At 44.4% G+C, this 15,595-nt stretch overlaps 1 long non-coding RNA gene across 3 annotated transcripts in view; it reads left to right on the top strand.

Moving 5' to 3' along the window:
* The window catches only part of LOC142151678 (uncharacterized), an 83,556-nt gene extending 68,525 nt beyond the window's left edge, over positions 1 to 15,031 (top strand). For 2 of the 3 annotated variants that reach the window (XR_012691228.1, XR_012691229.1), the window contains exon 5: positions 14,662 to 15,031. This is a non-coding gene — a long non-coding RNA (uncharacterized LOC142151678). The remainder of the gene's footprint in view (positions 1 to 14,661) is intronic. The other variant, XR_012691227.1, reaches the window with a different exon arrangement.
* Positions 15,032 to 15,595: the final 564 nt, after the last annotated feature.

The raw sequence follows: 15,595 nt of genomic DNA, 5'->3' as shown, positions 1-15,595 counted from the left end.
TTACCCCAGATTCCATTCTTGGGGTATATAGTTTCCGGAGTTGGCCTGAAGATGGATCCAGACAAAGTAAATGCTGTACTACATTGGCCTCAGCCAACTACTCTTCGTGCCATCCAGCGTTTTTTAGGTTTTGCCAATTACTATAGACGCTTCATTCAAGACTTCTCATCCATTGCATCTCCCATTGTGGCCTTAACTCGGAAAGGGGCTAATACTAAGCAATGGTCATCTGAGGCTCTCCAAGCCTTTCAAATCCTCAAAGAGTCCTTCTCGTCTGCTCCCATTCTGCGACAACCTGATGTGACACTCCCCTTCTTCCTAGAAGTAGATGCCTCTAATGTGGGCTTAGGAGCTATTCTCTCCCAACGCTCGGAGCAACAAAAATTACATCCTTGTGCCTTCTACTCTCGGGGTCTTCTGCCCGCAGAGAAAAACTATACTATCGGGGACAAGGAGTTGCTGGCCATCAAAGCTGCATTAGAGGAATGGAGATACTTGTTGGAAGGAGCTCGCCATCCGGTGACGATCTTCACGGATCATAAGAACTTGTCATATTTGCAATCTGCTCAATGCTTGAACCCTCGTCAAGCAAGATGGTCTCTTTTCTTTTCCCGTTTTGAATTAATTATAACCTTCAAACCAGCTGCTAAGAACAAGAAAGCTGACGCTCTATCTCGAGCTTTTGTGACGTCCTCTGATGTAGAAGAGGTTCCCAACCATGCTATTCTAGACCCCAAATGTATTTCTCTGGCTGCTTCATCCACCAAAATGCTACCATTTGGGAAGACCCTCGTGCCTCCTACTCTGAGGCGGAAAATCCTTTCGTGGTTCCATGCCTCTCGTTTTTCTGGACACGCCGGTGAACATAAGACCTTTGAGATTCTCTCTCGTAGTTACTGGTGGCCTTCAATGAGGAGAGACGTCAAAGAGTTTATTGCTTCCTGTAATTTATGTTCTCAGTTCAAATCCTCCCGCAGAACTCCAGCAGGGTTGCTGCGACCACTACCCATTCCGTCCAAGCCTTGGACCCATATTAGTATGGATTTCGTTACTGATTTGCCACCAAGTAAGAATCACAATACTATTTGGGTAGTGGTAGACAGATTTTCGAAGATGGCTCATTTCGTCCCTCTGTCCGGTTTACCTTCCTCGTCTACTCTGGCTGAACATTTCATTAAAGAAATCTTCCGCATCCATGGATGTCCGTCTGAGATTGTGTCAGATAGAGGAGTACAATTCGTTTCCAGATTCTGGCGGGCCCTTTGTAAAACCTTGGGCATACGATTAGCACTCTCATCGTCTTACCATCCGCAATCTAACGGACAAACGGAACGAGTCAATCAAGATCTTGAGACTTTTATTAGGATGTTCTCTTCAGCCAACCAAGACAACTGGGTAGAATTGCTCCCTTGGGCTGAATTCGCCCATAACAACATGTACCATGAGTCATCATCCAAAACTCCATTCTTTGTGGTCTACGGTCACCATCCGTCTTTTCCGGAATTTCCTGCCCTCCCGCCCACCCAAGTTCCTGCTGTGGAGACTGCTTGTCAGACCTTCAAAAATATCTGGTCTCAGGTCAAAACCTGTTTAAAGAAGACATCTAACAAATATAAGTCTTTCGCAGATAAGAAGAGGCGGGCTATTCCACCACTAAAAATTGGAGATCGTGTCTGGTTATCTACCAAAAATATTCGTTTGAAGGTTCCATCTATGAAATTCGCCCCTCGTTTTATTGGTCCATATAGGATCATTCAAGTTATCAATCCAGTATGTGTTAAACTTCTTCTTCCTAAGAATCTTCGGATTTCCAATGCCTTCCATGTGTCCTTGCTCAAACCTCTCATCATCAACCGTTTCTCGACTCCTTCCTCAGCACCGCAGCCAGTTCAAGTTCATCAGGAGGAGGATTTCGAGATTACTGAGGTATTGGATGCAAAAATTTCGCGAGGAGTCCTCCGTTTCCTCGTTCATTGGAAGGGCTTTGGTCCTGAAGAGCGTTCATGGATCAAAGCTGAAGATCTTAATGCTCCTGCCCTTCTGAAGAAGTTTTATTCCAAAAATCCGGACAAACCCGGTTCCAGGCGTTCTGTGCCCACCTTTAAAAGGGGGGGTACTGTCACTCACCGGACTGTGAGTGCTTCTTCCCGGACATTTAGGAACCGTGGCCGTCCTCCATCCTGAGGGACTGCGCATGCGCAGTCCTTTCCATACCTCCAGTGTATGTTCCTTTAACTAAATTGGCAGATCAGGCAACCTCCCTATATTAAGCACCTGTGGTCAACACCACGTTGCCTGATCTTGGAGTCTCATTCCCCATGAGTCTCTGAAGGTGTTCCTGTGTTTCCTTGTTTATTCAGCCCAGCTGATTCCTGTGGTTTCCAAACCACTTCTACCTCTGTGGTTTCCTAACCACTTCTACTACTGTGGTTCCCATACCACTTCTACCATCTACTGTATCATCGTGACTGTGAGCTGATTCCTATCCGCTGCCTCCGTGCACTACAGTCTTCTAATCACTTCAACTCTACCATTTATCATTGGGACTGTTAGCTGATGCCTATCCGCTGCCTCCGTGCACTACAGGCTTCAACCACATCCACTCACCTGTTCATGATTGTGACTGCCAGCTGATTCCTATCCGCTGCCTCCGTGCACTACAGGCTTCAACCTGCAACTCGTCTGTGTTTCATCACCGTGACTGTTTGGCTGATTCCTATCCGCTGCCTCCGTGCACTACAGTCTTCAACCTGCAACTCGTCTGTGTTTCATCATCGTGACTGCTAGCTGATTCCTATCCGCTGCCTCTGTGCGCTTCAGTCTTCAGTCCTTGTCAACTCTACCGTGTTTCCTTGAGTCTGCTGCCACTATTGCTACCCGCTACTCTCCGTGATCATCTGTTCCAGTTCAACTCTGCTCCGGGGTCCCATCGTTACTGCACCTGCTGGTTGCTATTGGTTACCTCCGTGTTCCCGCAGAGACCCGCTGCTGTGACTTCTCAGCGCTACTCATCCATCTACTGCTGATCCGCTCTCCACGCCTTCCTGTGTTCCCTGCTGGTCTACCTACCTGTGCGCTGCACCTGCTAGACCCCCGCTTCACCCATCCAGGGACTTGTATCCTGCTGGCCTCCTGCCCTTCAGGTATCTCTGCACTCCTGTCTGACTGCCTTCTCCTGAACCACGGTATGCATACTTCCCATTGACTGTGCTGTGTATTGCATACCTTGCTGGACTGTGTTGGTTCTCCTCTGGAGTGTACTATCCGCTGAGTCTATTGCCATCATTGACTGTGTTGGTTCTCCTCTGGAGTGTACTATCTGCTGACTCTACTGCCATCATTGACTGTGTTATCTCATGCTGGATTACTTCAAGAGACTTTCTATATTGGCAGTGTTGTTCAGTCATTTATACATTTATATTGTGCATATTACTGTGGATCAAAGTCAAGGTGCCCGTGTATATATTGTGTTGCAGTCTCTCCCCGTGCACCTCCTCACATATATATTCAGTGGTACAACTTGCTAGTGGCAGACCACTGACTCCTGTTTACAGTTTCACCTGTTCCAGTATCCTCTCACATAGCAGTGGTACAACTTGCTAACGCAGACCACTGACTCCCCGGATACCTCCACTTGGATTCCATTCCTTCACTCAGACAGTGGTACAACTTGCTATCCGCAGACCGCTGACTCTCATCACCTCCTCGTTTCTGTTGGACATTCCTCCTCACTATAGCAGTGGTACAACTTGCTACCGCAGACCACTGACTACCTTCACGTGTCCTTTGTCCATACAGTTCCTCGTGTATTACTACCTCCATATTGCCAGTGCTGCTAGTCATAGACTTTCCTGAGCATCTCATCATCTGCTATTTCCTGTTCCGTGATCACCCTGCTACCAGAGTACCATATTACCACCTATACTGCTCTGGTAAGCCTATCACCTGGTGATCCCTGGGTAAAGACTCCTAGTGCCCGTGACAGCACCCTATTTTCACTACTCGTCTCCTCCTCTGTTGCAACCCAGGACTGGACAGCAGAGGCTGCTTCAGGCTGATCCCACCATGGCTTGTGACGTAAGCCTCATTGCCTCCTGCACAACTGCAACAATAGCTGCTCTGGACCTTGTTTCTGTAAAACATCTGTCAATGCTTTTATAGCTGTCTGCCATCCTGCTTCCATCTCCTCTGCCATCCCTCCTTACACTTCAATGCTTCGGGTAATACCTGCAGCACCAACGCATCGTTGATTTCTGTGGGATCTTCTGGAAAGAAGATAGCTGAGGACATCAATTGCTTTTAACTATCTGACCGCCCCTGCTGAGCATCCGCTGCTCCCCTCCTCCCCTTCCACATCTCACTTGGTCACATCCAGCTCCCAGGGTCACGATATTTACTCTACCTGACCTCTACTTAACCTGCTAATACTCATTTAACCCTTAAAACCCCAATACTGCCCAATAGCCCAACTGACACAGTGGGGCCCACATCAGGCTCCCTGATGTGGTCATGGCCCTTATCAGTTGGCTCCTCGGGGGCTTTATGCTGAGTTGTTTTTAATATTTTAAGTACCACCTGTCTATTTATAACCCATGAGGTATATTTCCTTCCTATACTATGATTAAGGGCTGTTGTGCTCGAAACATATCAGCTACTTTTGGATATTTGATATTCTGCTTACATATGTGCCTGATTCACTGTGACTATGGGGTATATTTACTCTGGGTTTGAAAAAGTGAACATGTTGCCTAGAGCAACCAATCAGATTCTAGTTTAGTACATTCTACAAAATGACATCTAGAATCTGATTGGCTGCTGTAGGCAACATCTCCACTTTTTCAAGCCCGCAGTTTAGTAAATCTAACCTTATAGCTTACTTTTTTTAGTTCACACAGAGCTTAATAAAGGAAGTTCATTCAACCTATTTTGCTAGATGTGTGAAGTTTTCTAAGACCAAATGCGGTGCTGCCCCATGTACCCTGGTCACTGGAGGTTTTATTATTAGATGATGGTAGGAAATAGGTGCAGGTATTCCCACATAGGGAATAAGTGAAAATAAAATCGAATATATAAATATACATATAATACATTCGTGATGGAGATTATCCTTCTGAACTCTAACTATTGCTGCCATGTCCTTGAATGATAAGTTTATTGCTTCAGACTCATTCATTGTGTATTTCTTGTGGCAATCCTCTATTCCATAGAAATATTGTTCATTTACTCCTGTTTGCTAGTCTTGAAACTTACTTGCTTACCTGAAGGGTGAAAGGTCCCTTTATAGGCAGACTAGCACAACATGATGACCTTATTTATCAGGAGAATTCTGCACATGCAGTTTTTCAGCAACATGGCTAGAAAATAGAACAGGTTGTGTCTTTTCAAACTCACTAATATTATAGAACAACATAAATGGGAATTTATGTAGGTAATAAAAAAAATGCTGTTATTGCATTTGACTATATTTTGCTTTTATTTTAATAGATTTGTTTATATAGTTCATCTACTATATCAATGTTATTATCATTATATATTAGGTACATAAGAGCATAAGAGTTCTAAGGCCAGAGCTGACTTATTGTGTTATCACTTACACATGCTTGCCAACTTTTACTCGTTGGCCTCCGGGAGATCCAGGGGGAAGTGGGCGTGTGGGGGCATCACTTTTGCCCCACCCCTAAGCAAATGTCACCATTTGGGCCGATTATAACAGTGGAAAAGGCCATGATGACATAATAATCGTGTCACTGAGCCCCGCCACACCCATTTCACTAAAGCAGTGGGCTCGATCCAGGGGTAGTCTCAGAAATTCAGGATCTCAAGTACATTCTGGGAGAGTAGGCAACTATCACTTACAATGTATCATAAATCCTAGATAATCTGTTTATTGCATGACATGTAATGACCAGGGGCATCAAGGGTTTAGGTACAAAGTACTGGGCCTGGGACTGCCTGGGGACCCTGCCCTGCCTGTGTAGTGGGAGGAGACACAGACATGCTGTGGCCATGCCTCCTTACAGCAGTTATTTAGGGTGCCCCAAGGAATTGCTGTCCCGGGGCCCAAAGTTCCTCTTGGCAGCCCTGGTAAAGACACACCTGCTTGTATATAACTACAGTATATACAAACCACACATGACATCTGCATCAGGAAGGGAGGGTCATAAAGATAAAATTGTGGCCAGCAAGGTACATCATCCCCATTGTAACTTTTGTATTGACATACTATGCACCTTCAACTTGTCCTTATCTATTATAAATACACGAGCCATATGCATTTGAAAAAAGTAAAAAAATTTGCAAGAACGGCAAAGAGTTTCATTGTTCTTAGCTTGTTTTATAACGTAAGTATTCTATGACAAATCATTGTTTATTCTATAGCACAAAAAGGTAAGGCTGCTTACAGTGTAACCATAAACAACACAGAGTTTAAAACAATCTGCTATTATGAAAGAAATATCTGCTGTGTTTCTCAAAGCAGGTACTTCATCAATAACCTGCCAACTCTAGGTGTACCTGTGTCACTCTGAATCCACTTCTGGAATTTGACAGAGGTTAACACTAAAATACATACATTGCTCATTACTGCTACAGCTCTGAGACTGGACTTCACAAAGACTGTTGTTGCTGTTGAGAAATTTGGATCTCTACAGATTGAGTCTACTGAATATGATAATTTTTTTAATCATAGGGTATACAATACCAATATGTGTTAGACATATATAGTCTATAGAAATAATTAACTATGTGCTGTACCACACTAAAAGCACTTTGATTAGTAAGCTAATAAATAATCTAATTTATCTATGATAAAATGTAAGCCTAAAGTTTCAAATAACAATTCTGACAATGCATGTTAGGTACTTATGGCATTTTAAAGAATTACTAACAAATATTCAATTTTCTGGGCTCAGTTCTCTAAGGAATTCAGCCCTGTGCCGACCCGTCTAGGCCTGGTTCCCACTATTACAGGGTCTCCTTATTTTAGCGTGACCATCTCAACCTGGCTTAACCTGGTACTAGTATCAGCTTTTGTTGGAGGACCCATGCAATAATGTAACCAGATCAGGCTATGAGTAAAAAAATTATCATATTCAGTAGACTCAATCTGTAGAGATTAGAATCTGTGTGTCTAAATTGTATTTTTTGTAGGTAAGACACTTTGCTAAACTTTTATTTATTTTTCCATTATCCATGCTGGTGATCATCATTATCATCAAGAACCTAACCGCAACATATATGCCCATTAACAGGCGCGTTTAGAGCAGTGGTAGTCATTTACCCGACTGTCAAAATCCCAACACACTGTTATGGCCACCAGTGCAGCATAAACTCATAGAACAGGTAGAAGAGGTCTTCACCTTTAGCAGTCACCTTTCCCGTAGAGACTGGTTGTGCTCACAGGTACTCAGATGCCCCCAGGTCTTATGCTCAGAGTAGTATGAGTTTATGCTAACACGGCAGTACACAGGTATAGGAGGTTGCACACGGAGTAGCGGCAGGCCAGAGATAAGCGGACTGGACAGAGCACCAGAGGATATGTCGGGTACAGGCAGGAAGGTCAAGGTCACAGGCACAGGTTCAAGATCCAGGGGCAGGCGATAAGTCAGGGTCACTAGCAGAGGTTCAGAATCCGGGTACAGGCAATAGATCAGGGTCAGAAGCACAGGTTCAGAATCCAGGAACAGGCAAAGGTCATATTTACAGGACTCCAATTCAATGAATGCAGTGCTCTCAGGGCTTTAGAATTGAATGAAAATTGTATCAAGTGCATATGTGTTTTGATTCACTTTTCATTTGAGAGGAATCCTGCGAAAAGCACCTAAAAGCACAAGTGTATTTATGTGCTTTTCTTTAAGACTCATGAAAAAAGTATGACACTGTGCATGTGCAGTTTAAAATTGGGTACACACGGACTTCAGTAAACTATAAATGAAAACAATAAGCATTGACAGAATACTGATAATGCTGACAATCAGCTGAGATGCTTCCAATTTAGCATACTATGTAGAATACGTCTTTTTTTGGACGCAGTTTACGTCTATGTTTTACACGATAATTGCATCCAACTCTTCACGAGGCCCTAGATAAGCAGCTTAAGTGCTTATGTTTTGCATTATTGCGCTTAGCTGGTCCATGTCACGTTGTAGGCCTATGAGGCTGAAGATAATAAGACACTATCCGGTATTGGTGCCACTGGTCAAACAGGCGCGGAGTCTAACGTACCCCTGGTGTTCACCAGGGACCCCCGCAAGGAGGTTTGGACTTCGCAGCAGAGAGCACGCAGGTCGCGGTCCTATTAGCCAGTTACCGGTGTAGCGTAGAGGGGTCAGACGGTTCCGGGTCACAGCAATCAGGAATATCAGGTACAAAAGGGTAATCCAAAGGAATAGTCGCCAAGCCGAAGTCACAGTACAGAATGGGTCACACAGAAGAGGAGAATGGTCGCCAAGCCGGGGTCACAACAGGTAATCAGGAATCAGAATACTCAGGAGTATGGAGAAATAAGGAAGCCAGGAACACTGGTGGTGAACCTGTTACTCTGGCACCCTAATGGCGCCAGAGGCAGGTTTAAATAGAATCCAAACAGAGGTGATTGGTGGAGAGCGGAGGCGGAAACTGAAGCAGCGTCCACGGGACTGAGGCCAGGGCGCATGCACCCGCAATCCGGAAGTCCGCGGCAGCCGACGGGGGGATCAGACGTCCGTTCCCCGTCTGACAGGGAATCAGCAGGGACGGCGTCTGACAGTACCCCCTCCCCTCCTCCCTCTCAGAGAAGGATTGCCTTTTCTCAGAAATTTTGCAAGGAGACGAGGAGCATGAAGGTCGGCTTCCGAGACCCACGATCTCTCCTCCGGACCGTAACCCCTCCAGTGTACTAGATACTGAGGTTTGCGCTGGAAGAAACGTCTCTTCAGAATTCTCTCGATCTCGAATTCATCCCCTAAAGATGTTTTAATAGGTGGAGGAGGAGCAGGTTCTCTGAAGAATTAGTTGAGAATCAGCGGTTTCAGCAATGAAATATGAAATGTGTTATGGAACTTAAGAGACGGAGGTAATGTAAGTTTGAAGGAAACAGGATTGATGACTTGTGCTATGGAAAAGGGACCAATAAAATTAGGAGCCAATTTCATGGATGGAACTTGAAGTCGAAGGTTGCGCGTAGACAACCAAACACGGTCTCCTACCCTTAGTACTGGAGCAACTCTTCTATGAAGATCAGCCGCTTTCTTCTATCTCTGTACAGAAGTAGACAGTGCTTCTTTGGTTTGAGACCAGATTTGAGAGAAGTCATGGATGAGAGTATCAGCCGCTGGTACTAGAGAAGAAGGAGCTTCGGATAAGAGAGGAGGAGTGGGGTGTCTGCCGTAGATAATGAAAAATGGAGAACGCCCAGAGGAGGAATGTAGAAGATTGTTGTGGGCGAATTCGGCCCAATACAGAAGATCATTCCATGTCGTTTGATGATCAGAAGCAAAACACTGTAGGAAACACTCCAAGTCTTGATTCACTCGTTCTGTCTGTCCGTTAGTTTGGGGGTGATATCCGGAAGAAAATTTGAGACTGACTCCAATCTTATTACAGAAAGCTCTCCAGAACTTAGCGACAAATTGTACTCCTCTGTCAGAGATGATCTCTTGAGGGCATCCATGAAGACGGAAGATGTTCTTTAGAAACAAATCTGCAAATTTAGGGGCTGAAGGGAGAACTTTACAAGGAGTGAAGTGTGAAATTTTTGAAAAGCGGTCTACCACGACCCAGATGGTATTGTAGCCATTGCTCAAAGGGAGATCGGTGATGAAGTCCATCGTAATGCTGGTCCAGGGAGAATCCGGAATAGGCAGAGGAAGGAGAAGACCAGGAGGGCTTTGTCTTGGCACCTTGTGGCGTGCACAAACCGAACATGCAGATACGAATTTTTGAACATCTGAAGCCAGTTTAGGCCACCAATAATATCTGGAGAGAAATTCTTTGGTTCTCTTGTAACCGGCATGGCCGGCAAATTTGGACTCGTGAGCCCAACATAGTAGTTTAGAGCGGAGATGAGGTTCTACGAATGAATGCCCTGGAGGGGGAGAGGTTACTGAAGAATTGGTAATGGCCACTGTTTGTATTGGATTTAGAATCATTTTGTTGTCTAAACAAGTGAGAGTACCATCATTATCAAAGGACCTGGAGAGAGCATCGGCCTTGGAGTTTTTGGAACCGGGACGAAAGGTGAGAATGAGTTGGAACCTGGCAAAGAAAAGAGACCAGCGAGCTTGACGGGGGTTAAGACAATGTGCTTCCTGGAGATAAGTAAGATTTTTATGATCTGTCATGACCGTGACGGGATGTAAGGCACCCTCTAGTAAGTGACGCCACTCCTCAAGGGCGATCTTGATGGCTAATAATTCCTTGTCACCGATTCCATAATTTAGTTCAGTGCTAGAGAATTTCTTAGACAGGAATCCACAAGTCACTAATGTTCCTGAAGCAGATTTCTGGGAAAGTATTGCTCCAATCCCGACTGAAGAAGTGTCCACTTCAATAAAAAACGGTCTCCCCTGGTCTGGCTGTTTGAGTATAGGGGCCGAAAGAAATGCTTCTTTAAGAGTTTTGAAGGCCAATATGGCTTCGACAGGCCATGGTTTGCTGCAGGCACCTTTTCAAGTTAAAGCTATAATAGGACAGATAATGGATGAAAAGCCTTTAATGAACTGCCGGTAATAATTAGCAAAGCCGATAAAGCGTTGGGTAGCTTTGAGACCAATAGGTAATGGCCAGTTGACAATGGCCTTCACTTTCTGCGGATCCATCAGTAGGCCGGTGCCAAAAACTATGTATCCTAAAAATGGAACTTGTGGACGCTCAAAAAGGCATTTCTCCAGCTTGCAATATAAGGAATGTTTCCGGAGACGAGAAAGAACAGTCTTGACATGGAGACGATGAACATGTAAGTCAGATGAAAATATCAAAATATCGTCCAGGTAGACAATCACAAATTGATACAGAAGATCCCTAAAGATCTCGTTGACAAAATCTTGAAACACTGCGGGGGCATTGCAAAGTCCAAACGGCATGACTAAGTACTCATAGTGCCCGTCACGGGTGTTAAATGCCGTTTTCCACTCATCGCCCTTTCGAATGCGGATTAAGTTGTAGGCCCCTCTGAGATCTAATTTAGAGAAGATTTTGACTCCTCTAATCCGGTCGAACAGTTCTGTGATCAATGGGAGCGGATAGCGGTTCTTGATGGTAATATCATCAAGACGGCGGTAGTGTATGCACGGTCTTAATGAGCCGTCTTTTTTTTTTACAAAAAAGAATCCAGCTCCTGCTGGCGAGGTAGACTTTCTGATAAATCCTCTTTGAAGGTTATCTGATATATATAAAGACATTGCCTTAGTCTCAGGGAGAGCCAGAGGATAGACTCTACCTTTGGAAATAGTTTTGCCGGGAATTAGCTCAATAGGACAATCCCATGCTCGATGTGGAGGGAGAGTCTCTGCAGCGGTCTTACTAAACACATCAATGAAGTCTGAATACGGCTCTGGTAGTTTGAGGTGGGAATCCAGAGAGAGACAAGGAAGTTGGTTAGGAGGAAGTATTCTCGAGAGGCATTGATTGAAGCATGAGGAGCCCCAGGAGGTAACTTGAGCGTGAGCCCAATCGAATTGCGGTGAATGTTTCCTGAGCCATGGTAGCCCTAAAATGATGGAGTTAACGGACTGTGGGATAACCAGGAACTGAATCCACTCTTGATGGAGAACCCCTACCTGCAACTGAACTGGAGCAGTAGTGTCAGTGATGGAACCATTGCTGACACGGTTACCGTCAACTGCAGTAAGAACCAGAGGTTGCGGCAATGGAGTGCAGGGTATGTGAAGCTTCGACACCAGAGTGGCAGAGATGAAATTTCCTGCAGATCCGGAATCCACAAAAGCAGAACAATTTAGGGAAGAGTCCTAAAATGTGAGGGTGACAGGCATCAGAAAACTGTTATCTTTGGAAGAAGAGGGAGAATGGAGACATGAACCTAGAACAACCTCCCTGGTGTTGCCTAGGCGGTGAAGTTTTCCGGCCTCTTGGGACAGGAAGATAGCAGATGGCCGGATTCTCCACAGTACAAACACAAACGATTCTTGATCCTGCACTCTCTCTCATCCCGTGACAGGCGAGAGCGTCCAATTTGCATCGGCTCTTCCGCCGGGAGAGCTGGGGATTGAAAACGAGGAGCCAAACGCACAGTGCGACGACCTTGGACCCTCTCCTGAGAGCGCTCTTGAAGACGAATGTCTACCTTGACACACAAAGAGACCAAGTCGTCAAGCTTGGATGGAAGCTCTTGCGAAGCCAGTGCGTCCTTGATAGGGTCTGACAGGCCTTGCCAATAGATGGCGGAGAGAGCTTCATCATTCCAGCCTAATTCTGAGGCTAAGGTGCGAAACTGAACCGCGTATTGACCTGCAGTTAAGGAACCTTGGCGAAGAGCTAACAAACTGGATGCAGCCGAAGACACACGACCAGGTTCATCAAATACCCTCCGGAAGTTCTCAATGAAAGTATCAGAATGAAGGAGAGATCCATCTCTTCATTCCCACAGTGGCGAGGCCCAAGCTAGGGCTTGTCCCGTCAGGAGGGAAATAATATAGGCTACCTTAGCTCTCTCAGATGCAAAGTTTTCCGGTGAAAGTTCAAACTGGATGGAACACTGATTTAGGAATCCACGGCATCCTTTGGGATTACCGTCGTATTTCTCTGGGGTTGGAATCCGTAGTGTTCTAGAGGTAGCAAGTACTGCGCTTGGTGGGGCAGCGGCCGGAGCAGGATCAGGAACTGGGGCTGCTGCCTGAGAAGTGCTCAGGGTATCCAAGCGGGAAATCACTCCTTGTAAACACTGCAAGAGTTGTGCTTGGTTGGCCTCCTGGCGTTCTACCCGTACTCCTAAATGGATGAGGAGGTCTCGGGATGAGGGTTCTCCGGTACCGTCAGTCATGGCCAGAGTAAACTGTCACGCTGTAGGCCTATGAGGCTGAAGATAAGACACTAACCGTTATTGGTGCCACTGGTCAAACAGGCGCGGAGTCTAACGTACCCCTGGTGTTCACCAGGGACCTCCGCAAGGAGGTTTGGATTTCGCAGCAGAGAGCACGCAGGTCGCGGTCCTATTAGCCAGTTACCGGTGTAGCGTAGAGGGGTCAGACGGTTCCGGGTCACAGCAATCAGGAATATCAGGTACAAAGGGGTAATCCAAAGGAATAGTCGCCAAGCCGAAGTCACAGTACAGAATGGGTCACACAGAAGAGGAGAATGGTCGCCAAGCCGGGGTCACAACAGGTAATCAGGAATCAGAATACTCAGGAGTATGGAGAAATAAGGAAGCCAGGAACACTGGTGGTGAACCTGTTACTCTGGCACCCTAATGGCGCCAGAGGCAGGTTTAAATAGAATCCAGACAGAGGTGATTGGTGGAGAGCGGAGGCGGAAACTGAAGCAGCGTCCCATTGCCTAGCAACGGGACTGAGGCCAGGGCGCATGCGTCCGCAATCCGGAAGTCTGCGGCAGCCGACGGGGGGATCAGACGTCCGTTCCCCGTCTGACAGGGAATCAGCGGGGACGGCGTCTGACAGTCCACACAGCACACATCAAGGAAAATACCTGCTCTCTGCAAACTAGAAGCAAGTCTATGTACGAAACTGAATAAAAAGTGGAAGAAACACACTGTGTAAACCTCTTACAGCTTAAAAACCACCCTTTCATTATATAAAACTTCCTTTTTTCCTAAAATACTGTTTAGTTTTCCCTGATTTAAGTCTTAAATTAGTCACAAGTGAGTGCACATTGGCTCTGTCATTGCTATATGTGACGCATGTCAGTATCCCATATAAAGCGCATAATGACCCTTTGGTTTTGTGCTGCTCAGCAAGGCACGCTGGTGCTTCTAAACTAAAATCCATTTCAAAGTCCCTCAAAAAGATGGAGAAATAATAAATAGTGCCACTCTGACTATATAATGTATCAAAGACTTCACTGTTAACAATATACTCACAAACATGACAACTAGAGGAGCATTATCCATAAAGCTTTTCCAATACACTCCCTCAACAATATTCAGTCAATAAAAGGAGGAAAGATAAATTGTGCAGTAAAGTTTATTAAAAGGCACATAAAAAAAAAAGAAGACATATTCACAAATGTGAAGAGGTAGCTGGATCGGGGGGTCTGGAAGAACAGCAGATTAACTCCTCTGCTGCTATCTCCATTCTCTATTATATATGTCTGAGTGTAACGATTTCAGAATACCTATAGTAAGCATGTCAAAACCTAGATCAATGAGGATATCTTGGGCTAAAATAAAAAGCATATAATATAGCACATGGTCGTCCAGACCTGACCCAACACAAACTGAAAACCATCCATAAACTCTACTCTTTTGGCATAGTTAATATTAAGCCAACACTGATAGTGTATAGCAAGGTTTCTGCTTTCGTAAGTGTGGCTTGTGTACAGATGCCACAGTGTATTTTATATGTAGCATGTAGACAAATTATGTTTTATACAGTATAAAATGCACAAAGCGTTATTGCTTTTACAATGTCTTTGAGCACATTTCACTGCCTGTATAACCACTGTCAATATCAGTTTATGTACAGTCTCACAGCCTATATTGTGTCCCCACAGGGTGAAAACATCAACACAAAGCAGAAGTGAGATTCATCTACAGTTTCAACCTGGTGGTTATAGAAAAGAAAGAAGACAGAGAGAAGATGTTATAAAATGATTTAATGCAAAGCAACTTCACATTTTGAAGCAAAATACAAGTATAAAAAATAAATATATGGTGCTAATATAATGGTGACATAGACATATGTTAATATATGTTATTTAATATAAGTTACAGGTTGTAGTTGCATGGTGGAAATTTGACCTCTCTGTATTTTTTATGTTACTTATTTTGTTTAGTAAAATTTTGAAAAAATGTTTAAGTTACTAGGGTTTCACTTAAATAAGTCACACAATTTGAACGTTTGCCCATTTTTTATTAACTACTTGATTTTATTTGTTAATTGATAAAAATAATAAATGTACACATCTAGAGAGTAGATTTGTTGGTGGATCATTGGGTTATATGAATTAATTATATATAGAAGTATGTAAAATTTGCTTTAAACTAAATAACTCAAGGATGTGGTTTTGTTTCGGGCTCGAAATGGTTTTCAATATTGGGATTAATCAGATGACAACCAGCAGAGAGTGTGGTAAAATGAGGAGCATGGTCTGACAGTGTGTGCACAAACTGAGACCAATAGGATCAGTGCTCGGCTTAAAATTTCCAACTTGGCCACACACATGTCTAAGCAAATTGTATGAGCACCTTAACAAACTATACTGCTCTCTTATCCATTACACAAATAACACACACTTGGTATCAGTGTTATGGGCACTGCAAATGCACCAATTGTTAATTTATTCATGATTAAATCTCCAAAGTTGAAGCTATTCATTTAAACCTTTGACGGAATTTGTTTTTTTTTAAAAATGTAATTACATTTTGCTTCCAACCCAAAACTGCTGCCAGAGATTGCCCTTTTAGCACACTCCTGGATATGTGGTA

The sequence above is a fragment of the Mixophyes fleayi genome, chromosome 1 (assembly GCF_038048845.1).
Source record: "Mixophyes fleayi isolate aMixFle1 chromosome 1, aMixFle1.hap1, whole genome shotgun sequence".
Classification (NCBI taxonomy): domain Eukaryota; kingdom Metazoa; phylum Chordata; class Amphibia; order Anura; family Limnodynastidae; genus Mixophyes; species Mixophyes fleayi.
This window is presented reverse-complemented; position numbering and strand designations above follow the sequence as displayed.